The 26573-nt window shown below is 27.9% G+C and overlaps 1 long non-coding RNA gene across 1 annotated transcript in view; it reads left to right on the top strand.

Annotated features, from left to right (window-relative positions):
• Nucleotides 1–26573, top strand: part of LOC129988913 (uncharacterized) — a 106831-nt gene that overhangs the window by 28783 nt on the left and 51475 nt on the right. The window contains exon 3 of the long non-coding RNA XR_008785699.1: nt 18982–19071. This is a non-coding gene — a long non-coding RNA (uncharacterized LOC129988913). The remainder of the gene's footprint in view (nt 1–18981; nt 19072–26573) is intronic.

Raw genomic sequence — 26573 nt, 5'->3', positions numbered from 1 at the left:
TTCTTCTTCCGCTTTCAACAATGTTAGAAAATCGTCTGATTAAATATTGAAACCATAAAAGCGGTTTTAAGACAACTATCGCTATTGAATGTACTATTAATAAATCGGCATCATTAAAAAGGCATTTTAAAAAAATTTAAATAGTGTAAAATTTACTTGAATGTATTATATTTTTGTAAGTTATCATTGAAAAATGCCAAAATTCCAATTTATTTTTAATTAAATAACATTCTTATTAAAATTTCAAATAGATCGCTCCAACCTTCCCACTCTTCAAGATATATATGTATATGCCAAGTTTGGTAGTATAAGTTTACAGTCTGATATGTAGAGTGCCAACATACACACAAACATATTCATCTTTATTATTAGAGGAGTTTTTCTTGCTTAAAAATTCTTTTAATGTTTTAATATTTAATCTTATGAAGCAAATATGCATAAATATTCATGGTAATAATTCTGAACCTTTTTTTTATTAATAGAGAAATTCTATACTTTATTCCATTTATTCCAAATTAGGAAAATATAAATTAGGAAATCAGTAAAATAGAAATTAATGTTCTGAAAAATAACGAAGAAAACCTTTTAGATTTGGCTACTTAACTGTAATGATAAGACATAAATTTAATATAAGACATTACATCGCAGAAAACAAGAGAATAGTTGTTAGATTTCTCTAGGGCATATAATATTATATTTAATCATGAAAAAAAAGTTTAAGAAACAGCACTGAAATTATTTAATTAAATTTAGATTCATATTAAAAATTTTCTTTGAATTAGGAGAAAAAATCTTTCTAGGAAAAACATATTTTAAAATTCTTCTATTATCTCCAACAACATTTAAAAAAATATCAGACTGTTTGTTTCTAGTTTACTGTTAGAATAAAAGTCTCACCGAACATTTAAAGAATAAAGTATTGATCAATCTGTTTCAGATATGTAGGCATGTAGATTTTAATAATGCTAAAGGTAAAACAAAACAAAATAATAACTCTAAGAAATTATAAAATTTAAGGAGGTGTGCATATTATAATACCATTTCTTTATAATAAGCTACCTTGTACCAAGCACTTTAGTAGTATTGACACGGAATATCCTTGAAGTAAATACACCATAGTAACAATTTAACATCATTTGTATGCCCGTTGTCATATAAATTCATTGACAGTTCGATGGAGATAAAACAAGAAGTAACAATATATGACATCGCTTTTCGAAGATGGTCTGCAATCGGCTGATCTTTATCTTCAAAAGCATGAGCGATTTAAGAGCCAAGTGTGTGTGTGTGTGGGGGGGGGGGTTACACCTCTCCCTCGGGCTTGTATTCTTCCAAGGCGTTGTCTTTTTTTAATATATACATTCCTTTCCTTATTTGTTTCTTCGCTTTGTCTGGTGAGAGCTATTAATTGAGAATCGGATGGTGAATTACCCATTGTCCTTTTCTGACCCTTAAAACATTCGGAATAGGGTGAATTTTTGCAAGCTTATACTGAAAATAAGAATTAAGGGAGAATTTCTTATTATTTAAGGGAGATTTTTGGTTTCTTATTTTTTAAGTTTCCAATTTTTTTTGGGGGGGGGCGTGGAGGATAAGATGGGGAAAAGTTCCAAATTAATTTCAACAAATATATATATATATATTTCTTATCAAAGGCGCCAATCCATTATCACATTTACAATCGATTAATAATAATTTGTGAAATGAATATTAAATGTGAAATCAAGTTATTTGTTGTTTCATGAAATTAGCATGGGACAAAATAACTACATTAAATGCCGTTTGTTGCTATTAGGCGTTGTCATTTTAAATATCTAACTTCTTCACTATTATCTAAAATGTCATTTTATATAAGCTTTTTAATGATGCTTTCATATCGATGCTTTTTCCTATCCTATACGACTATAGCTTTGGCCTAAATATTCCTCTATCTTATTTAATTTTTTAAATCCCATTTATTTTAGATTATTTGAAAAAAAATAACAATTGGCAGTATAAAATTGATTAATTTTCGAAAAACGTTTTAATTTTGAGACTGAATCATCACAAAAATTCTTTCGCGATAATTCATATTCTTCTAATCTCTCTCTCTTGTCCTTTACGTAAAATTTGCACAAAATTTGCAACAACTTTTTGACTGAACTTGAAATGTAACGCATTCAGTACTATTTCCTTATTGAAAGACTAGCAGGTTTTACCTCCTGCTCACTCTCGGTCGCCAATTCCAATGTTGTTTGATACTATGCGCAATGTTTTTCAGTCACAGTTAACAATTTTTATAAATCTGCTGGCTATTCTTTCAACGTTGGAAGCTTAATCATTCCATGATGAGAACATACATTATATGACCGGCTTACTTCCGATTCAAAAGTCAAATGCCCGCAATGAGAACATTCTTTCCTTATATCTCCATTATCTAAATATTGAATTAATTTATCTAAATATTGAATATCCATTATCTAAATATTGAATTAATTTTTCACATTTTGCCTCCAAATCAAATCAGTTGATCCTTTCTTGATAGTTCTCTTTCAGATGATCAGTTTTTCCTTTCAAATTGCCAGATTCTCGCTCGGTCTTCTTTCATATTTCTTCTTCAAGTGATATTGTTGGACACCCCATTACTATTTAAAATAGCAATGTGGGGTCAACACATATATTATTTAAGTATTCAGACAATTGCTGGTCGATTGACAAAAAATGTCCGTTATTCGATAAAGATAAACAAACCGGAAAGCTATTCATTAGTTTTGCCATAAACGATGCATCTAAAAGTAGAATTAACAAATAATATTGTTTTAAACTCATTTGCAGTAATTAAAGCTTTATTTTAAAACTTCTTGACACCATTTAACTGTTAAATGCAATGTAAAAACTTACTACGATGTAATAATAGTTTTCATTAAATATTTCAAACAATATTGGCAAAACAAACCTGAAATGTCATGGGTCAGGTAACTCGTTATCTATCAATCATAAAGCGAATACGACGGAATGTTTACATAATTTTTTTATATAATTAATAGATACTTGTTCAACAATTTAAACGTTTCATAAATCATTTTATAACTACGTTCATCATAGGCCAAGAAAAAATTTTAAACTGCTGCTCATTGTTATTTCAAATTATACAACGTTTTTATTGTTATTTGAATAAAACTTTTATTAATTTACCAATCATTAAAAGTAATTTTAAATTCCGTAAATTCTCGAGCACATCGTTGTTTATATGATATTTAACATTCACACTGGAACTTCCAGTTTGATTTTAATGGTTCTGTCACGGAATTAATTTGTGTATTCTACTCTATTCCACTTTCGTATTTATCAGAGCTTTCACAGGAAGAAAGTAAAAGTTTCGAATGATTTAAAGAGCACTTAAAATCATCAGAATCAGGAGAAGCTTTTAAGGGCCTACCTCACGGGCACACACCACCCGCAAACAGGAGCTTCACCCACCCACGGAGACAACGGTAGCAATTACAGAACATTTCTTTATTTGTGGCTCTAAATCCCCTCTTCTATCTCCCTCGAAATCAGCATCTCCATTAAGTTGTAAAGTTGGACAGATTTCTGTTATCGACTGGAGTGACTCTCAATGCACAAAGAGATGCTCTGTTCGAGCTTTTCTTCAGTCCTGCTCTTTTGAGTCACGAACTGTTGAAAGGTTGGGGTGCTGGTGGTTACGCAGAAGAGAACTGGAGTTTCTACAAAACGGTTCGACTGAAAACCCTAATCTAACATTGAAATTTAGAAATTTTTTGAGAATTTGTTACGATGCATATAGTTGTTTTCAATCAGACGTGGAAGACAGTTGAATAATTATTTCAGCAGGCCTTCATTCTTCCGCTTTGAATGTTTTCTAGAAATACGATTAGAATTACTGTAATTATTAAAAACTTTAGTCAAATATAATGATTTTAATGAAGAAATTGTTCATTTTTGACTTGCAAAAATTGAAAATCGTGTTATAAAAGTGATGTTGCTATGATTGATATCATAAGATTATTTTATAAAGATTCATTTAATTGGCTGATTTTTATTTAATGCTGAGCGTGCATCGATTTATCATATTTTTGTTCTTTTAAACAATAATTACGTCATTGATAAGTGGTATAATTCAATGCAAAAATAATGCGGAATGCATAAATATATTAAATATTTTATGGATTATGATTTAAATATAAAATGATAAAAATTAGAAGGTATAATCTTGTTCGATTATAGAAAGAATAAACTTATTAGCTGGTTACTCCACGTGAAAAGTTGTAAAATCTGCAGAATTTGATAATGATGTAAAAACCTTTTGTTAAGACCTTTTTATTAAAATCCTCTTCATTGGAAACAAAGGCAATTAGCTGTTAAGGGAAAAATAGAAAGGTAGTGAAATCTGGCGTTTCTTCAGTCTGGCAATATTATAAAAGTCTTTTATTATAATATTTTTATTAATAGCATTTCCATTATGAACATGGTCCTATAACAATTATGAGAACCATAGTGATCCAATTAAATTGAAAAATTATTTTTCCATTCTGTAATAAACTGACAAATAGAATTCCTTTTAATCTGTTGCTTTGCAAAAAGGTGTTGATTCAGCTTTATTTATTTTAATTCTATCTAAATAACTCCTCATATGTTTCTTATAAACATAAATTAATTTTTAATTGAATTCTTTTTTAATCAATTATATGAAATTTGACATTATTCATCAGCATAATCATCGACTTTTAAGCTCAGAAAACCAAATAACATCACTTCTGAAATAGTTCTTCCTTTTTACATTTTAATTTCTGTCCTTAGATATATGCTAATTTCATTAAACTCTAATGCATTTTATTCATGAATTCTGTAACTCTAATTTATTCCATGAATTAAATAACTGTTTTTAGAGATTTTTCTAACGATGGAAAATTTACAATGCTTATTTTTTGGAATTGCAATTTCTATATATCGATACTTTTCCCTTGAAACTATATATTTAGAAATTCAGTGGTATTTTTTATAGTATATATAGTTCAATTTTTTTATAGTATTTACAGCAATTTATATACTATAAAAATTTATTTATTTTTTTATGTATAGCAATTTTTAAACTCATATTCTTGAATCTTTCTCTTTTCGTAGAATGAATAATTATTATAATTTATCTTTTAACAAAAATAATATGCACAAGAACACTGAGAGAAAACTTTTTGAACATGAAATGAAAAAAAAAAAAAAGTTACATGTTTATCCTCTCACATTTGCAATAAAGAATTGAGTTTATTCTCAAGAAGTGCTCAAGATTAATGCGATGCCAACAAAGTTTATACCAATCCTACGGAAGGCAAATACAAGAAATCGAAATAAATAAATACAGCAGAAGGCCTTTTCTGCAGAACCTAAATCTCCCAATACCTCCTGTAAGCACCCAATATTCAGTAGCTGCTAAAAGCCTTTAATTAGCTGCAAATGAAGCAAAATAGCGGATGCGATTGATTCAAACACGGGTGAGCACTTAAGAAACATTGCCTCCTGTAATTGCTCCTGAAAAACGAGAAAGGGACCCCTCGATATTGAAGTCGGTTTACGTTTCTGAGCTAAGAGTAGAAACATTTATCAAGATATCAAGAAAACGTTGATGTTTCCATCCATTTCTGTGGGTTTTGAATAGCGTCAATGAGTTGTTATTATTTGGATGGATTTACCAAGACAATTGCTGTAACTTTAATGTCTTAAACGTGATGATATTCTTTCAGTTTTAGTTTTTATCTGATGAATACAAATGGAAACTACATGTTGTTTAGGAATCTTAGAAATTGCTTGTGGCTGTTTCTTTTGACATTATAAGTCCCCCCCCCGTAATCTAGAAGCAAACAAACATAAAAAATAATAATATAATTGTTAAAAGATAAAAAGGTTCATTGGTAACATCTTGTCATGTAGTTGTTATTTAGATAAATCAATTTATTTAAACATTATACAATAAATATTTCGATAATTCAGTCATCTTACCTTTTTATTGTTGTAGTCCTGGTAATACAGATAAAATGCCAGCAAAAAAAATAGACAAATTATTATGTTTTTTTTAATGATTTATTCAAAACATATCAGTGATCAATTTTCTCTTTTTATATAATTCATGTTAAAGGCATTTAAATCAGTTTTAAGTAGGGAAAGTGAAAATATCTTTCAATAAAAAGGGAAAAAACAGCTGTTTTCACTGTATTTACTTTAAAATTATAAATTATGAAAATTAATTTACTTTAAAAAGGATAATATCGCTGACTTGATTTTAAGCATAATATGCATAAGGTGATGCAAAAAAAAAAAAAAAAAAAAAAAAAAAAAAGTATATAGTTTAATTTTCGTAGTTTGCTATTTAAATATTTTAAATTTCAATTATTATCAAATTTTCTGCTAAATTAATATAATTTATTAAAGCACTTTGTAATTCTTTAACTAGTTTTTATACGTTACTTAAATTAAAGGAAAAAAATTCTCTGAAAAAATATTTACTTCATAGCTTAGTCAGAAATTTAAGAAATTCTACTTTTTGCATTTGTTTCAATGTAAAAAAAAACCAAAAAAAAAAAAAAAAAAAAAAACAGAAGATGTAGTGTGTATAATCTGATGTTTTAACTTTACTTTTTATATTTAAAAAATCATTGGTACACAATGGGACGTTAGGTAAAAGTAATAAAAATTAATATTTTTTATAGCCAAATATATAAGAAAAATATTACCGAAAAGCTTCAATTGCTTATTTTAATTTTAATTAAACATTCAAAATTTTATTAACTTATTAAATTTATCGCTAAAAAATTTAGGATATTTTCAAAAACACATCATATATTGTTAATTAATAACTATTTTACTGTATATATATTACCATTATTTTAATCAATCGAGAACAAAATGTAATGAAAGTAGTTATAAATAGACAGCAAGCGCACAAATATTATTTGATACTAACGCATATTTAACCCTCGTGCTGCCATCTACTTTTGATTTTAAACATTATAAAAAATATTTAGATTTTTTTGATGAAGAAAAATGTTGATAATTATTATAAAATTTTATTATTCAATAATTTTAATTACTACAAATATTTTAAAATTAATATTACATCACCTTTATTGTTAGTTTTTAAATGTTAACAAATTAAAAATAATTAATTAAAAAATACGGATTTTTAAAACTACAAAAAAATTTGAAAATAAATAAGATTTATTAAGTTGTCATTTTTTTTTTTTTACTTGACTACTCACTTACTCGATTTTACTTGACTTTTACTTACTCACTTGATGTTTTCCATTATGATATACTATATATAAAGTAATTCCTCACGTTCTATACAGCATATATTTCTAAAAATTGTTTTTATTTCGTTATACTTGTGGCAAAAATGAAATATTGTAATTATGTGTAATTTTCACATTTAAAATTTAAGATTGAATAATACATAAATTTGTTTTGTATTCTTTTGTTTTACAAGCCCAGATATTGAAATTTACTACCATATTATGCATAACACTATTCTGTTGCCTGCTTATGCCATATTTTTACAACAGGAAGTATGTTTTATAATTGCATAAAGTAACACAAATTCTTTGCAGGATCTGAAACTTTTTAAACAAATCTCATTATTTTACTATCCATATTTGTAACATTTTTTGTGATTCCAAATGTTAAGAAAATTCTAAGATCAGTAATTTTCTGTATGTGGAACGAGTTAATTTTATTAATTTTCAAACATTCTACTATTTACATAATTATTATTATTGCACAAAAGAAAATATTTTTTATGCGAATTTATATTTTAGTATGAATCTAGATTTACATCAATAAAACAAGCAAGTTTATAATAAGTTAGTTATCAATAGGCAACTAAACTTTTAGTAATTCAATAGATTGGCGAAATTGAATATAATGTAAATTATTAAAATGTATTTATATGTTAAATTTATTCTTTCATAAAAAGTATAAACACATAATCATCAGTTTTCTGGAAAGAAAAAAAAAACAACTTAAATTTCAATATGTTTTGACATTTAAAAATATCTTTATATTTTAAAAATTAATTCCTTAATCATAATATATTATTTAATAAACCATTAGTCTTGTATAAACTTAGCATCTTCACCAAGCAATTCATATTATTTTTAGGTTTTGTGCAATCCATATTGTTTTCATATTTTTCATTCCTTGATTCTAAAAGCCTGCGATTTAAATAATACTATTTGTATTTCTTACTACTTCATTTTACATCTTAATTTAATTATTTCTTTCCCAATTATTGCTTGTATCTAAATAAAGGAAATCTTAAAATAGTCTTAAGGCAAAATAAACGCGGAAGTTTGACAAATAATTTTCTTTAAATAAATATTCATTGCCTTACTATCATTAAATCATTTTTTGCATTAAATATATTTTATTATGTAATTCAGCAGTACGATAAAGCAAGATCGTTCAAGTGTCTTTATGTGTTCTACTAAACATTCATAAAAAAAAAAAAAAAAAAAAAAAAAAGCCTTTTCCTTCAAGATTTGCATGGAAACGTAAGCTTTGGTATATAAAGCTTCTTTCGAGAACATTATTGATACCCCAGAGCACTCCAATCCTCGCCGCATAGTCACCCCAGAAACCGAGAATGCACTTGAATGTACTCATTGACGCATGCACAGGGACCTTGCGCAATGCATAATTCAGACTTCTGTCATCGGAGGAGGAAGGCACCGAGACCAATCCCTTTTTCCACTCCCTGCTTTCTCCCTGACCCACTCGAAACAATGAACCCCTTCCCCTTGAGAAAAGGGGCCTCCTATCTGAGGAAGTCTCGCGTGTCGGGCGCGTGCCCTCTATAGTCATACTCTACCCCGACTTTTTTTTTTCTTCTGTCTTCTTTCTATTCTAGGTAGGCAAGCATAACGGTCATGCTTTTGTAGATGGGCCTTCCGGAAAACACTTTCTTGGGGAAAACTGAATGGCGGGAAAAGGGACTTTTTAGTATCAAATCACGGAAGTGATGCCATTTTTGGAAGTTAAGTTGCTGTGTATAGGATGAATCATTCTTAAGACCTTGAAAAATTCAATACATCATATATTGCAGAATATAAATAATTTTTTTCAGGTATATGGTGTATATTGTCGAATCGTGAAAATTGGACTAATTACCGTTGTTTCAGTAAGATTCATCAGTGTCCAATTCATACTGATCGATAAGAGAATAATGCATGAAAGAATGCTGATATTTATATACTCATATTAAATAAGTAAAGACTCGTTCACTTATTTATTTAATTAAACACTAGTTTAAAGATTTTCATAAGGCTTTCTTAATGCCTAATTTCTTAATACCTTAATAAATCAGCAAATGATTTTTTTTAATTCAAGATTTCATTTTTTATTAAAATAAAATTACGAAACAATAACTCTTTAAGAACGTTGGAGTACAAAATCATAATAGAATATCGTTGCATTTTCTAATGAAAATACAACCATAGTTTTCCCCCCAAAATATGTAAAAATATGTCTTTACGAAAGTCAATCGTTTCATAATTTTGTTTTAAATCATATAAATTTATTTAAAAAATGCTATCATGAAGTTTAATAATAATTCAATGCTATCACTGAATCTTGATTCTCTTACTGTAAAATTCTTATTATTACTTTTGCAGAGTTAAGTCATTTTATGATTTCATTTTACTTTTACTTTATTTATGATTCAGTTTTGCAATTACCGTCTTTTTTAATTAGATAATGCATTCCCTATTAAAGTTATTTTCTATATTATGCTGCACATACTACTTTTATTTATTCTTTCTAACTTTTTACTATAACTTATTAATTATTTTCTACGCTAGTAAAAAATGTTTTTGCAAAGTAAAATATATTTTATAATATCCTTTAATGAAAGACAAATCTAAGCTAATACAAATTCTGCCTTTAGATTTTAATCATTCCGAAAAAGCTTATAAAATTTTCATTAATTTCTAATAAATAATAGCTTACTGTTTCTTATATTCAGTTTTAAATCGATGTATTTACGATTTCTTTTAAAAAATAAATTGATAAATGACATTCAAACAATTTCTTCCCCTTCATTTGTTAAAAAAAAAAAAAACATAACTGTTTTATTTTTAAAAAATTAACACTTTGGGATAATTCATCTGTTTCTTGAAGAATAAGGTATCACATTTTTCCAAAATAATTTTATTCATAAGTTTTGCATTAAACGATTTGATTCATTAATAAAAAAATAAAACCACAATATCTCTTCAAAAAAAATTGGAGTGGAATGTCATTCTTCCGTTTAAATTGTCAGATGCATAAACTAGTTCAAGATATCAAAATTCCTTACATTTTATTTCTGTGTCTTAAGAAAAGTGATGTCATTTCACATTATAGACAGTACAAATAGAATCCTAACTTTTATTTCTTTTTATAAATGGACTAATACAATATAACATTTCTCTTATGATAGGCAAAATTTGAATCCTCTGATAATGATGATTTATTCCTTTAGCACATTGTGATGAATAAGTTTATCCATGTATAATGTAATTTCACTTAATGGCGTTTCTTCATTTTTTTGTTAACACAGCCTGCTTTATCTTAATAAAAATTAACTTTAATTTCATTTGGCTTTAAGAGATTCAACAATTATACGTTTGAAATACTAGAAACTCAAAGACCAAATATTAATTATTTAATTTTCCCCACAACCACCTGTTTTTGTCATATTTATTACATGTAAATGACATTTTTTTGTTTATATTTAACATGAATTCCGTACAGATAATAATACCCAATAACCGAATAGACACGTAAAAAAATTCTGTATAAACATAAACACCTGATGCTTCTCAGCTTCCAAGAACTGGATATTTCCCTCGCAGAAGGGAAAAAAAATAGACCTACCATTCTCCGTCCCCCTTCCCCCGACAGTGAAGTGGGCAGGTATTGTGGCGTACTTTTTGAAAAATGGAAAATTTTAACGCTTTTTTGAACCGTGAACTTCTCTCCCCTCCTCTTTCCTCCCTTCTTTTTATACCGAGCTTTTCATTCAAAATTTTCGGTTACATTGCTACAGATGTTGAATAAAGACTTTTTTTTTCACTCTGTCTTCTTTTCCCGATAGTTTCTTTTAATATTTTTTTTTTTTTTCTTTTTTCCCTTTCCCTATTCTTGGAAATTGATATTTTGGGGGAGAGTGTCATTTTTCATCGCTACTCAGATCAATTGTAATGCCTTTTGTTCTATTTTTTTTGTCAAGTCGATGTTTCTTTCTCGAGTGTTCTTGTCACCGAGGATTCGGTTATGGATGAAGTATTTTCTTAAAGCGCTCTTCCAAAGGTCACAGGATATTTTCTGTCTTATATGATTTCTATGGAATGTTGCTACAAAAGGATAGTTCGCTTTCAGAAATCCGTAAGATAGCAAGCTAAATCCATGAAGCAAAAAATATTTTAAGGTTTATATATAAATTTTTTAAAAAATTATAAGATGATTCATGTGGATTCTTCTTGACGGAACTAAACCATGAATTATAACTCATTTCCTGTTTTTGTGATGGTTTATATAAAGGATTGGTCACCGTGGATTTGAAAATATAAATTTAATTAATTTGAGTATATATATATATATATTTTATTCATTCGTAAAAATTTGGCATGTTATTGGAAAAATGATATCATTGATATCTATGTTCTTATTTGCAGTTTTTGATTATTGATTTGGAAGTAAATTTGACATCTATTTAAAGGAACACTTAGTTGTGTAAATGAAGCGCACGAATCAAAAACTTTATCCTCTATATATTTTAAATTTATTGTCAAAATGACTAACACATTATCGATAATATATCTACATGATTATGTACAATTGTCTGATATTTAAGACAGTTGTGATAATAGATTGAATAAGTTAAATTACTATGTTTTAATGACTAATTTTAAAACTTCTTTATATTTATTATTATTATTTTTAATTATTTAGTACGATATATGTATATTAATACATTTAATTAACTCTCAGAAAAATTTATAGCGAAAGCTTTTTGATAAGACATTTTCTCTTAGTTATTATTTACTTCAGATCATTATAATTAACTTGTGTTAAATATATAATTAAGACAATGTTTTGAAATAATGCAAGTTAAGAGACACTTCGTTTGTGAAGAACTTACCTGTATTACACAAATATTTTTTTAAAATTCTATAGGGCTGAAGAAAAAGTTAAAATGTTTATGATGCCAAAAAAAAAGTTGTAAAATAAAATAATATAAATTAATGGAAAAAAACAAAACATTAAGGGTTATTTTCAAATTTCAAGAATAACAAAAATAATTTAAAACTGGGCAGAGGGGTGAAATCGAGAAATTTCTTGTATTTCAGTACATATAAAATATAAAATGCTCATAAATATTTTAATGAATAATATGAATGTAAATTATTCTAAAATATATGTAATATAATAAACTTTTTATTTTCTATAAAACTCGATTCATGCGACGAAATACAGCCATGTGATGCTCTGAATTTTCCAGAGATAGTTTTTTTAATTTTGAACTTTTAGTTCTACTTAGGCCTCGGATTAATTTTAACAGGATTAACAGTTGATTAACAAATTATTACGTCAATGACTCTTTATGTTAGAATGATCAAATTTTGGGGTTTTATTATTAAAATTATAATTTAATAGAAACTGGATATTATTTTCGATTAATAAAGAATATTAGATAAATTTGTTATGCATTGGATTATGGTATAACGGAATTTGATTAGACAAGGAAGCTATCACATATTATAATTAGAGAATTAAAATACACTGACGCTTAGAAAAAAAAATCTATCTTATTGTTCAAATATAGTCATTGAGGTACTTTCGGTAGACCGAAACAACATTTATTACCTTTAGCAGCAAGAAGATTTTTATAGTTTCTTTAATTTCTTTTAAAGCTAATGGATAGAAGATTAGTTTTTTTTTTAGAATTTTATATTAACGTACAGCTAATTTTAAACTCGTTTGAACCAAAATTAGCAACATAGTTATAAAATCCAGCTATAAAATTCTCTTACTACCGTGTCCCAAGTATGCCTCAGTCCATTAAAAAAAATAAGAATTTCATTCTCAATAGAGTAATTCTGTGGTGTCGTGCGTGCTTTCCTTACAAACGATCACGACACCGGAAGTTGGCGCAACACACCACCACCTGGCGTTACTCGTGTCATGAAATTCTCTTCAACAAAACTGTTCACACGACTTTTCACTTCATCAAGCCCCTACCGTCCACAGAAGAAAATATCGTCTGAACGTAATTAGCTGATGTGTGGGAAAGCAATCGTTTGCTTATTATTCTTTGACCGAGCTAAGATTAGAAAAATGAAGGAATGATTATGAGAAGATAGGGGTCAACTTCCTGTGATATCGTTTGATAAAAAAGTTGGGGGAGTTCTCACCATACTGTTTCCATTATAATTTGGAGAAATGTTCCCTCGTTAACCTAGACTTTGAAAATAAATTATCTCAAAGCACAAATGTTAAACAATAATTAAAATTAAAAAAAAGTTAAACAGTTCAATCCTGATTCCGCAGTTTTATGGAATTATTTAATTAAAAAATACATTGGGATGTCATGTTATAGCATCAATTGTTTAAAAAAAATCTTTAGAACAGTATGATCAATCCTCGATTTTACAGATATATATGACGTTGACTGAATTGATCCTGATGATCTTGAATTTAAAAGATTTATTTATTTATTTTTCGAAATCGGCCCATATTGGGATGGATGGAAATGAACAAACAGACTAACTGCTAAACTGTATTAGTATTTTCAGAAATAATTTTTCTTGTGTAGATCTTAAGAAATGCTTTTATGGCAGTTTTTAATCTAAGTAGCAAATACAGAGCAATATCAAAACATTTCATAAATTTTCGGCAGTTATGCTTACCGCCCAACAATTAAAATTTTTTGATCAATTGAAAATAACAACAACAACAACAAAAAACTATAAAGTTTGCGTATTAGATATGAGGGATTCTCACAGTGTATATATAAGTATGTATCCATTTTTTCTCGCATTCTTACATAATGTCTTTTTTTCCTATTGAAATTTCTTTTATTTCTTATTTGTTTCCGACAACTTTAGATATTTTCTGCGGGCATTAATAAATTGATAATATCCCATACACTCAGGTGATTATGGTATTTAAGACTTCACCCTTTTCATCAACATTTCCAATCAACATCATTTATATTGTCCTGACAGTTATATTTCGTTCCATTCTTCCAGGAAAGTTGATTCAATCCCTTTTTTTCCTTGCAAATGTTTGTTTAGTCAAGGAATTATGCATATTATCTGATTGTATTGGAATACATTTTTTTTTGCTTATGTTAGCTTAATATTATATCAAACAATTGGAAATTTAATTTTTAGTCATGATGTAGTCAAAACATGACTTTTGTGCCATTGAACCGTAAACTTAATTTCTACTGAAGAAGCATCGGAATAAATGTTAACAATTATTTTAACCTTGTTTGATTGGATAAATTTGCTCTGTTAGGTCATTGCCTATCTCAAGTAAATATTTAATAAAACTATAGGGAACAAATTATTTAATAATACATCATCAGTGTTTGGAACCAATATTTATCGTATGCAAAATTTAGAAATCCTGCAATACTGCTATAAGATTTAAAAAAATTAATGTGTGTTTTTAAAACTGTAGTTGGTATTATTCTAACAAAAGAAAAAAAAGAAAAGGAAATGGTAGCATTAATTTAATTGCATAAAAAAACTTAGTGGACCAAAAAGAATTCGTTCCTCTTCAGTGTATAACGACTTGATATACTCTTCATACCTTCCCTGATTTGTTACAGTGATAACTTTGAAAGGAAGATAATAATATCTAATAAAAATCTTGAAGATAAAAATTTTTCAATCTCTTTTCATTTGATGTCAAAATGACTACAGATTTAATGATGATACAATAGAGAAAAAGAAATAACGGTCTGAATTCTCCCCATTTTCCCAATACTAGAATGTTATCTATTATCTGAACTTTGAAGATGTCATTAAATCTTACATCTTCTTTTAAAGATTATAATCTTCAACTAAGAAAAAAAAAATATATTGGTTATCTGAATGACATAGAAAATATTTTGTCAAATCGTTCCAGTTTAGAAGAATTTTCAATTCCAGAAATGTGATATCTGAAAACGAATCTTATTATCTTCAGTTAAGATAAAAAAAATAAATAAGATAAAAATTGACTGATTTTTTTTTCGTACCTTGTAAATTTTTTATTTGACAGTTTGCATAAAAATGAGAACATGTCAGCGATTTTAATGTTATTGAATTAATAGATTATTAGAGTACTTCAGAGATAAATCTATTTAAATATTAAAATATGTTTGAACATTATGTAAGCAAAATAGTTTAATCGAGAAATTTCATATTTCTACAAAAATGTATTTTTTCCTTAACTTTTTAAACCTCATTTTAATCGAATGTATTTGTAAAAATTAATATCTTTTTTTTTTTTCTTTTTTTTTTTTTTTTTTTTGCTTATATTATAATTTGTTTTACATTGCAACTTTTCTTATAGCAATTTAAAAATTAATGGAAATTAATTTAATTTTAATTAAAAATTAAAATTAGGATTTTAACTATAAAATCCTAATTTTATGTGTCATAATATCATATAAGGATATTTTGATCGAAATTAAAGATTTTAAAATCATATAAATTAAAATCAATTTATAAAACTTTTGCAAAATATTTTTTTTTCTTTTATGAAACAACGTTAATTAATTTTTCTTGATATATTAATTCCTTTTTCAAATCTTAAATTATTTGAAATTTATCAATTCCTTTTAATTTCAACATTTCTATATATGTTATGCCTGTAACTTTTATACACAATTGTTTAATTTTGATTTATTTCACGTTAATAAAGATGGAATTTTGTAATCCATTTTGCTCATTTTGATGTGTTATAGTTTTAAAAATGTGTAATTTAAGTATTCTGGATGAGGAAGCGCTGTATTAATATATTTCGAGAATCAAATTATTTTATCATTGATTAATTTAATGAAATTTTGATTTCGTACTAGTGATACCATCTGGTAGCTACTTTGAGAAAAATTGATTTAAAAATTCCATAATATTTATTATATTTATTATAAATAAAGGACTGAAGAAAAACTCGAAAAAGAATGAAATTTTAAATTTTAGCACATTGGTAAAAATGAGTTTTTTAAAACTATACCACTGTTTTTATTAAATTTATTTCTTTTTCATTTATTTATTAGAAGCATCAAGAAATTGCATAAAGTGACACGTTCTCCATTAAAATTGATTATATAATTCTACACATAATATGTCCAGAAAATTCTGGTTTATGACAAGATATACTTGAAATATAATTCCATTCCGCTTTAACACAAGAACCTTTTTTTTCGCCATAACATAAAAATATAATTTTACGCGCATTTGAACATTTAATGTATAAGCAGTGTTTACGAGAGTTTAACTATCATAACAAACTAAAATTGAGACTTAATTAGATGTTTGGTAAAATAATAAATCGCCTAGTTAGTGTATAATCATTGCATTCCATCTTAAGCCTATATATATATATATAAATTGGATTCTAAAATAATTGCAATCAAATATAAATCGATACATAAATAACCCTTCATCCGACACGGTGTAATTGAATATCAATACAGCGAGAAAAATTGTGCCTGCCGGCAAGAAAAAAGTCCCTTTTGCTTTTCACTTCTGACTTGAGCTAGCAATTTTGAGGCATCCTAATTTGCCATGATTCTTATTTTGATTCAACCATTAGCCTCTATAGCAACCTAATTAGCGTATCATATCTGACATTCGTAATTTTGTGCCTTTCTCGGCAATTAGGAAAAATGATCAATATTAAAAACATGTAATGAAGTTATCTGAAACAAGAAACAAACGAGTAAAACTAATAATCTTTGAGTATGCTTAGTGGACTTCGTTGGAGGTAAAATTCAAGCGTCTTTGTGCTACTCTTATTATTGCTTGGACAACCATGAAATGCCATTTCATTAAGATTGAGTATAATCTTATTTCATCCGTTTTGCCATATATTTGTATGCTAAGGTCACGATTTCCTTACAACTATTAATAAGAATAATGCTATCAGTCGTATCTTTTCTAGCTGGAATTTTTATTTTAATATCATGAATTTAAAATTAAATACATAGTAAATCACTTTTCAATGGAATGATGTGAAATGGCGTAAAAATGAAATGCTTAATAAAGAATTTAATACACAACTTTATGTATACAGATTTAATGTCACTAATGCGAATCCATTTAAAATTAATAAGTTTTAAAGTCTATAATTCTAGCTGTTGTTACATAGTATTGATAAAATAATTAAATTTAAAAAAGTAATTATTTATCATAAAAGGAAAAAATATTTTTGTCTTTATTGACTTTCTTGAGTAATAATAATAGACATGTTGTTTTATATTATTTATATGCATGTAGATAGGCATTTAATTAAAAAAAATGAATTTAGCCTGAATTTTGATTAGCCTTGAGAATAAGTACATTGTTATGGGATGAATCAAGTTCACTGAATGTTTTTTTTTTCAGTCGTATTTTGAAAAACAAAATGTTTTAACTTTTTTTTTCATTGAGATATTAAGAAGAATACTTTCTTCGCATTCTTCTTCTTGGTCGTTTCAGTTAGAATCAGGTTGAATGAAGTTCAGTTATTGAACTTCATTCATCAGTTATGAATGACGCTTATGTTATAAGGAAAATGTCCCTCCTTCAATAAACGGAAAAATATAGAAAAAGACAGAAAATTTGCATATTTTAAAAAAGCAAGAAGCGCGCTATAATTGAAGCTTTGCGTCATATCAACGAAATATTTTATCTTTGTATATATTAAAAAGGAAGCAATATTGGGAACAAACAAAGAAATATAAACGGCGTTTAAATGAGAAATGTATAAATGGTTCATTAATGTATATTAAATAATTTAATAGTTGTTAATTGTAATTACTTTATTGTCGCCCCATAGTGATTATTTCACAAATTCCTAATTAAGAATATATAATCGATAAATTCAGGAAATCAAATGCTAATCTCAACCTGCTAGTGTGGAGTGGAAGTACTGAGAAAGGGGTGCCGTCTCATATATCGTCCATTTTATTTAAAAACAGGTTAGATTTATGTGACTTGTGTCTTTTTAGCTTTAAAACTGGGCTTTCATATATTACTAACTAGTTTACAAACGCTACCCAAAGGCCAAATTAAAATGATCTGCGATGGCTGATTTTTACAAATATTAAACTGTTAGTTTTGCCAAAATTCTACAAATGGCAATTGTAACCTTAAATCATTTATTATATTTTTAACTGAAATTATTAAATTCAATTAGCGATTACGTTAAAAACATTTTTTTAAGTAAATAAACAAACTTTTATCTTAGTTGAAGAAGATTATATAATATGTGTGCTTGCTTATATTAAAATACATGGCAATTAAAATTTATATTACTCTGACGAATAATTGTTTGTTCAAGAGTTCTCGAATACAAAAATTGTATGGTACTGAAATTTAACCGACTAATACACTGATATATAATTGAAGAACCTTCAGTTAAGTCATAAAGCATTTTTAAACTATGATACTAATTTAATCTTTATTCATCTGTTTTTAAAATCATTTCCTAAATTTTCTTCAATTTGAGAACATAACAGAAATAAATAACACTTAATAGTTTGTTTATACCATAGTAGGAAGCTCATAAATTCATCGTCAGTATTGAAACTTGAATAAGGCAATAATCGATGACTTTTATTCAATGAACTTTACAAGTAGCGTCAAAAGTTCTTTTCTGGTTTTTGATGCTTTTTTTTTCTTTCATATTGTTATATTGAGTTTGTAGTATTGATTTGATCAATATCTAAACCTCATTTTCTTAAATATTTTTTAGAAATTCAATTACCAAAAGAAAATTTATGGACTCGCTAGTCAACAACTTGAATTATAAAATATGCATTTTTGAAAATTCGGCGTAGAATGGGTAAGTTGTTAAAATGAGTTTATTTCTAACTTGCTTTAAGAAATATGCACTACATCTTATTTCAGAGAAATAAAATAAGTGATGTATGCATTTTTGTTTCCTGATTTTGAGGATCAATTATTGTTGTTATCAGAGGAATTGATATAGAACTACACACACACACACACACACACACACACACAGAGAGAGAGAGAGAGAGAGAGAGATGTGCAAGCAGCGCTCATAAAATATCGTCAAAAATTATTTATATTATATTATATTGTAATTTGGAAAGAACTTCTATAAAGCATCTTCTGACCTTCAGAAATAAGTTGATGAATTCTAAGTTATATTTGCAAAGACATCTACAAAGTACTAATCCTTTTCCCTCCTTTATTCAGGACCTAAGATTTTTTAAAGTATTTACATAAAATTTTTGAGATTGGTTTTATAAAGTTATTTTAGCTTCACTCGTAAGAGATAAAATATTTTAAAATAAAACCATTCTTTTTTGCTCCGATTAATATCTTCATTCACTGTTTGTTTTTCTGCTTTTTTAACTGACTCATCAAGAAAATTTCAATTGCTGAAACAAAGGCTCCTTTGTTTTTCCTAGTTTTGATTTTACTTTTCTTAGAAAAACCCTAATCGTATTCCTTACTACTAGTACAATTAGGTTATATTATCTAAATCGATTATCTTAGATCTTCTCGATCTAAGGTAATTTGATTACTGCGGCTAATCATTTCAGTGGAAATACTTGTGGTGTCCAAACGGAACAAAAATTAAAACAGCATAGTACTCAATGAAACTCGTAAAATTTAGCTGCAGCCTTTTAGATGGGTGGAACGGATGAAAACTCAACTGTCATTTTTATTAAGACAACAATTAAAGTAATACTTCAACTACAAATTTAAGCATGCTTACTACTCTTTTTTTTATTCCAACCCAACATTAAACCATTTCCTTCCTCGCTCGACAAGCGGACGCCGCCATGGAGAGCGTGCGATCAGAATAAATGTCCCTCAAATTAGAGAAGAAAAAGAAGACTTCTGATTAACGAATAATGGACGTGGTTTCTGACTGAGCTTTCACAAGAGGGGGCAATTTTGGCGGCTTTGCCATTTGCACAGAAGAGGTCCTGTTTTAGGAATAGGAGCCCCGAGCACTGTTACACTTCGGGTTGACCGTGGTGGTTATCGATTACTTTTATCGCTCTAGCATGATGTAATCGATAAATGTGCCTTGTACGTGAGCATTTACAGCGATTAAAAAACAGAATCTTCTTCACATTATATCGATCTTAATCAGAATCTAACGCAACAGCAACATGCAAATCGGGTGTGAATGATGGTTTAAATCTTTATTCACAGAAATAATGCCTTTACAGGCTGTTTCGTAACATTTATTACACTTTTGTGTTTATGTAAATTATATTGTTTATGGAAGAAAAAAAAATTAGTAGATGTATTGATCTGTTACTCAAACATTCTCCATGGGTCACTCATACATTATGAAAAATGCATTTGAGTTTAAGCAAATTATACTGCTATGTTGTAGCATAATGATAATGTGTATGTTAGTGTAAAAAGTTATATCTAGAAGAGTATCATAAATTTATCTTCCACGCTTGAGGAATCTAAAAATAATTCTTTACGGGTTCGGTTAAATTACTATTATTGTTGACAATAACTAATATTGCCTTGACACTGAGCAAGTTGGTGGTATCTTTACTTTAACAATACCAACAGGAATTCTAAAACTCAGGTTGAGGGCAAAATATGTCTTTTTTTTTTTCTTAAAGGCACTTTTATTATTAATGATAGAATGATCTATGAATGATTTAAAATCTCTTGCTCATCAAGTATTTTCTTTCATAATAAATCCTGTTACTCTGGATTGACCTACTGATTAATTTCTTTCATACATGTTATTAATATGAATAAAAACCAATGAGATAGGCAGCTTACTGCCCTTAATTTAGAAATCAAATTATTAAAAACTTCTCTTCTTTGAGAAAATTTAAAAAAAATATACATTGTACGAGAATATTATTAATGACACACACACACACACACACACACACACACACACACACACACACACACACACACACACACACACACACACACACACACACACACACACACACACACACACACACACACACACACACACACACACTATTAAAATCAATCAATTAATCAATTTTTAATGAACTTTTCCTTAAATTTTTATTCCTTTTGTTTGAAATTTATTAAAATTATCTACCGAATTATTTTGCACAATTTAAGAAGATAGAAAAAGAATTAAATTATTAATTTAAATTTTTAACCACTAAAGTGTATTTACAATGAGAATAAAAAAAAAATATTCGCTACTGAAATATATTTTTTTATTTTGCTTTTTTTTTTTAAATTAAAGAAATGAGATTTCTTTATATATCTCTTACACCATGTCGATGTTTCATGGAGTTTTTTTTTCCCCCCTGTTCTTTTCTCATAAAAATTTATTTCCTAACGATTCCAGGTAAAGAATCTTCAGGTATCCATATTTCTTGATTTTGGAGGTGGGAAAGAAATGAGTGCAAATAAAATATTTAGAAGTTAGCATTGCTCTGAAAAGTTTGTATTTAAAATCCTATCATACCGAATATGTTCTATGTTTCTAAATTTAACCATCCAGTTATTGATTAACTGCATGTATTTATTTGGGCTAAGACAAGTAGTTTAATTATCTGTAAATATCTGACAAGTCTCACATCTTTATACGCTGGGAATTTCTAACTCTGAACTCTTTTCTAATCACTGTACAACTAACTAATCAAAACTATAAATTGTTTCTATTTGAAATGATCACTGCAATAAAGAGATGGGAAAACTAATGTCAACCGCACTCGTGTTATTGTATCTATATAAGCAATTATAGCATGATTGACAACAATGATAAAATACAACCCTTTAATTACCATCCCATTTCTCAATCAAATACCACAACATCTCACATAATGACGCGATAATGAGAAAAATGGTCCCGATCCTCCTCAAAAACAACAATTAAAAATCCATTCGCATTCCAGCCTTGGATTGAAATTGTCCCAAACCCCTTCGCTAAACATCGATTAAAATACCGACGATATTTATACAAGTTCTTTTCCGAGAAACGCCAGTGGACTGTCGTTGGTGTCTCTCTGAGTGACACTTCCGTTCGACACGGCAATGATTAATCGCTTTAAGAAAAGCGATTTGGAGGAATTTATATTCCGAGTTTTCTTTATTTATTACTTCATAGCTCTCGTGGCTTGAGGGAGGCCCAGGGTGAAATGACAGAAGACGAAAGCTGTAATGATATAGGAGAGCAAGGGAAAAACGTGAACGAGCGACCGAAGGGGAGTGCTCCCCTCTCCTCCTCCCCCCTTCCATTTTTATGGCAGGTCATGAGGGGTTGTTGCTTAACACTTTGTCCCGTGTTGTGGTCGTAAATATTTATGTGGGGAAGTTCATAAATATATTGTTAAGCTCAGTAAGATATTTCCATTTCTTATCTAATTGGAAATTGAAATGAAGGTTGCAAGCATCTAATAAGAGCAATAGCTGCCATTCCTGCCGATTGTATGGCAGATGCACTCAACCGCACTTGCGCTCATCATGAATAAGTTCTGTTTATGCTAACATTGTTGGCTTATTAAGACTCAATCACTTCGGTCAACATTCAGTAGGTATAAAGCACATACTGGATGACGACTGCACTGTTAAAGAATTTTGTAATAAAATGGCAGAGCTAAATATTATTGGCATCCATTTACATCTGTTTTAAAAGACATTTCATGTATTTTTCGTTTCGTTCTGTTGAATAAATGAAACAAGATATAGATTAAATTTGCATTAAATTGAAAATTATACCTATGTTTATTAGAGTGCTATACTATTATATACATATACATAATAATTTTTGTAATGGTCTTCTGAGCAGAGGAATTAAGACGAGTTCCTTTGTAATACATTTTTGAGAAGCAAATTTCACTCATCTTATTTATTATTTTCAACATTCTCCGAAAACGAATTATTAGTCACATGCTGATAACAATAATTAGAGTCACCATCGTTTTTCCAGAAACATCATTCTGTTAGAGTATCATTTCAACACTGATATTAATACATTAACTAATGTCATACATTGTCTATATGCCAGTTATTATCAGCAAAGATAAAGCTAACAATGTTCCATCAATCGAAACTTTGAGAATATATAGTTAATATTAGCACAAATGAGCGCCAAATTCTTATCGTGACAAATTTTCTTCTTTAATCTAAGTGCCTTTCTATTTAATTTGTAATCTATATAATATTCATTGCTTTAAAACACTTTGATATGCAATTCTTAATTTTATGTAGTTATTAGTATACTTTAATTCTTTTAGTTTTAATTGGTTAAAATTAGCTAGCTAATATTTAAACTGATTAACTAAACTATGTATGTGAACGTATGTATAATGTATTAAACGTGTACCTTTCTCTCTCTCTCTCTCTCTCGTGTGTGTGTGTGTGTGTGTGTGTGTGTGTGTGTGTGTGTGTGTGTGTGTGTGTGTGTGTGTGTGTGTGTGTGTGTCGAATAAACATTAACTGAACTTCATGCTTAAGGAATTTAAGCATTAAAAGTGTTTCATTTCATTCGCAATAACTTTTATTAAATTAAGTAAAATTTTAAAATTATATGAAGATGCATTTTTCTCATTCTACTATATAAATAGGTGATATGTATTACAGATTTTTAAATTTTTGGGATTTTTGAGTTATTTTTCTTAATTTTAGGGGCAATTAATAGCATTCAAATATCAGTGAAGGCAGGGAATATTTCATCAATATCTGTTGTCTTGTTGCGATTAATATTAATTTATTCAGTGATATTTTAAATCTCAATCACCCGAGCCATTATCCAACGAGACTTCTGTTAATCTAGTTAATCAAAAAGAGTCTACTGTGCCATACATTTTTTAAAGGCATTTCTTTTTTTTTTTGAAGACATCAACACAGGCATTGAAAGCGATTTTCAGTATGTAGATTATTATTAATGATTGTAATCGTGAAATGGTCATTCTATAATTCTAGAATGTATTTAGAGAGAAATAAATAAATAAAAATAGTTTTAATTTTGAAGCATTTCTATTATGATGCGAACATATTACATGCAGTTTCAATAATTGTTTTTTTTTAAAGCTAGGAAAAATATTTTTAAAGAATTACTGAAAAACAACGGAAATCAAAAATATTCTCAAAATTCTCGTTATTTGAATTTCGAGTTTATTAAAATCATAATAAGCTACAATGTTTGCAAACTTATTTTTATTATTCAAACTCACTGGCGTAGTGTGAAAGCTTGGAATGGGAGATACTAGTCATAGAGTTGTTTCAAAATGCGACGTTAATATGAACTAAACAAAATTAACTTTTATTATTTCAAATAAGAATTTTGGAAAACCAAAAGTTTAGTTATGAGCCGATTTTCCGATTTTCCAAAATGTCTATCGTTTCATTCATCACGAATAGTCGATGTTATATTTTACGTATTCTCAGAGAAACAGGCAAAGAATTATTATCTCAATTCTGAGAAGATACTTTTTCTACACTGTAATAAGAGGTCTTATCATTTCAATGTCAATTGCACAGTTTTAACAGCGATTTTGAAATAATTATACTATGAAATTTCCATGATATGAGCATTTCAGTTTTTTTAAAATCATAATCTTTATTTTGGATGTTTACTATGCCAATTTTTTTATGAATAGGTAATAGTTTTAGTTCATCAAGCTATGTTTAAGATCAATTATTAATAACAGAGCTAAAAAAACAATCCTACAAAAAAAAAAAAAAAAAAAGTACGTAAAAAAATCTAAAGGTAAGAAAAATGCAAATTTTGTTTTTTCTCCCTGTCATTTTAATTTTTATCTTTATTCTATTCTCATAAATAAATAAATAAATAATTGGCTGAGAATCATTTTTTCTTATCTCATTCTATTTCCTGCAACAAAAAATTTCCAACAAGAGATATTTTGCACAGGAAACCTAGAACCCATTCCATCTCTAGGATCAGAAGTCTTCCCTATTAAGTAATCTTTTTCTTTCATTATGTTTTCATGGTTAACCTTGGCAAGGTAATCATAACTTTGCAGAGTTGTGTCATTTCTGTTGCGCAATGTTATGGCTTTTATGACTTTCCGCCAAATGTAATACACTTACCAAATCCTTCCATTCAAAAACTTTTAGATATATTCTTACCCCCTTTTTCATCCCCCATTCGTATCAATCCGTGTAGCGCATGCGGGTCACGTGTATCGATCACCATTAAGCGATTGGCTCGCGAGCAGGTCACGTGCGTGTTTAATGAGAGGGTTTTTCGTCGCGTGCCCTTTCGGCATTCTTTTCCAAATGTCGCTCATCTTTTTCTCTCTCCTCCTCCCTGCTGCGTTCTTCTATTTTTCATTTTTCTTTTCATTTTCTATTCTTGTGTTTTGGGTTAATTTATGTGAGGGAGAATGTTCTTCGTTTTTTGAAAAGAGATCTTGACCTGGTTCCTTAACCCTAGGTTTAACAAGACGGTGTCATTTTAACTAAAAATGATTGCTTTTACTCAAATAAGGAATTCGACAATTAAAATTGTTGAGTATTATCGATTCCTAAAACATTGTTTTGAAAAAAAAAAAAATTACCAATGATCACATCAACATGACATCAAATAACAAAAATATTCATGCAAAATGTATGATCGCTACTTGAATTTATTTTTTCGGTTCTGTTGATTTCAAAACTGCCCTTAAAAATAGTAATTAGAAATTTTTAAATATTAACGAGTCAAAGATGGATTCTTTTTGTTTCAAATAATTACAAGAAGTGACTTATATGTCTCGTCTTATTATTTTTCTAGTGAAATAAGACAGAGAAAAAAAAAATAGATTATTTTATATGGATATATTTAAATTGTTTAAACTAAAATTATTTATTAAAGCAGTTTGCTTATAATACAGGAGTAAAAAAAAACCCAATTATATGTGCAACAGTCACTTATAAAATTGGTTAAAAGATGCATATGCTTATATCCGTTTTATTATCCTTTATTAATAATGTGTTTTTAATTATTAACTTAATTAGTCATTGACTTAATTAATGACTTGGCTCCTGAAGTGTATTAGGGATATAAAAGCATTTTATATTTTAAAATACTTAAATTTTGCCATAATACCAAGTGAAATAACTTTACTAATACCTAATACAACAAAATATCTATATTTGCTTTAAAAATCTATTTCGGCGTTTTTACAAATTGCTTAGTGGAAAAATTTACTTGCGAGTTTACTTATATATCTTGGAAGATGCAATAAAGTTTGATACTATTGAATTTTGCTAGAGAAATTTTTCTTTGATATTAGAGAATTTTTTTTCTTTGCTTACAAAAGAATCTTTGTTTTCACAGCATTCTAGAGGGGAAAAAAAAAAAAAGATATAATAATAAACTAAGCAATGATTTAT

Source organism: Argiope bruennichi, chromosome 10, assembly GCF_947563725.1.
Source record: "Argiope bruennichi chromosome 10, qqArgBrue1.1, whole genome shotgun sequence".
Taxonomy (NCBI): domain Eukaryota; kingdom Metazoa; phylum Arthropoda; class Arachnida; order Araneae; family Araneidae; genus Argiope; species Argiope bruennichi.
This window is presented reverse-complemented; position numbering and strand designations above follow the sequence as displayed.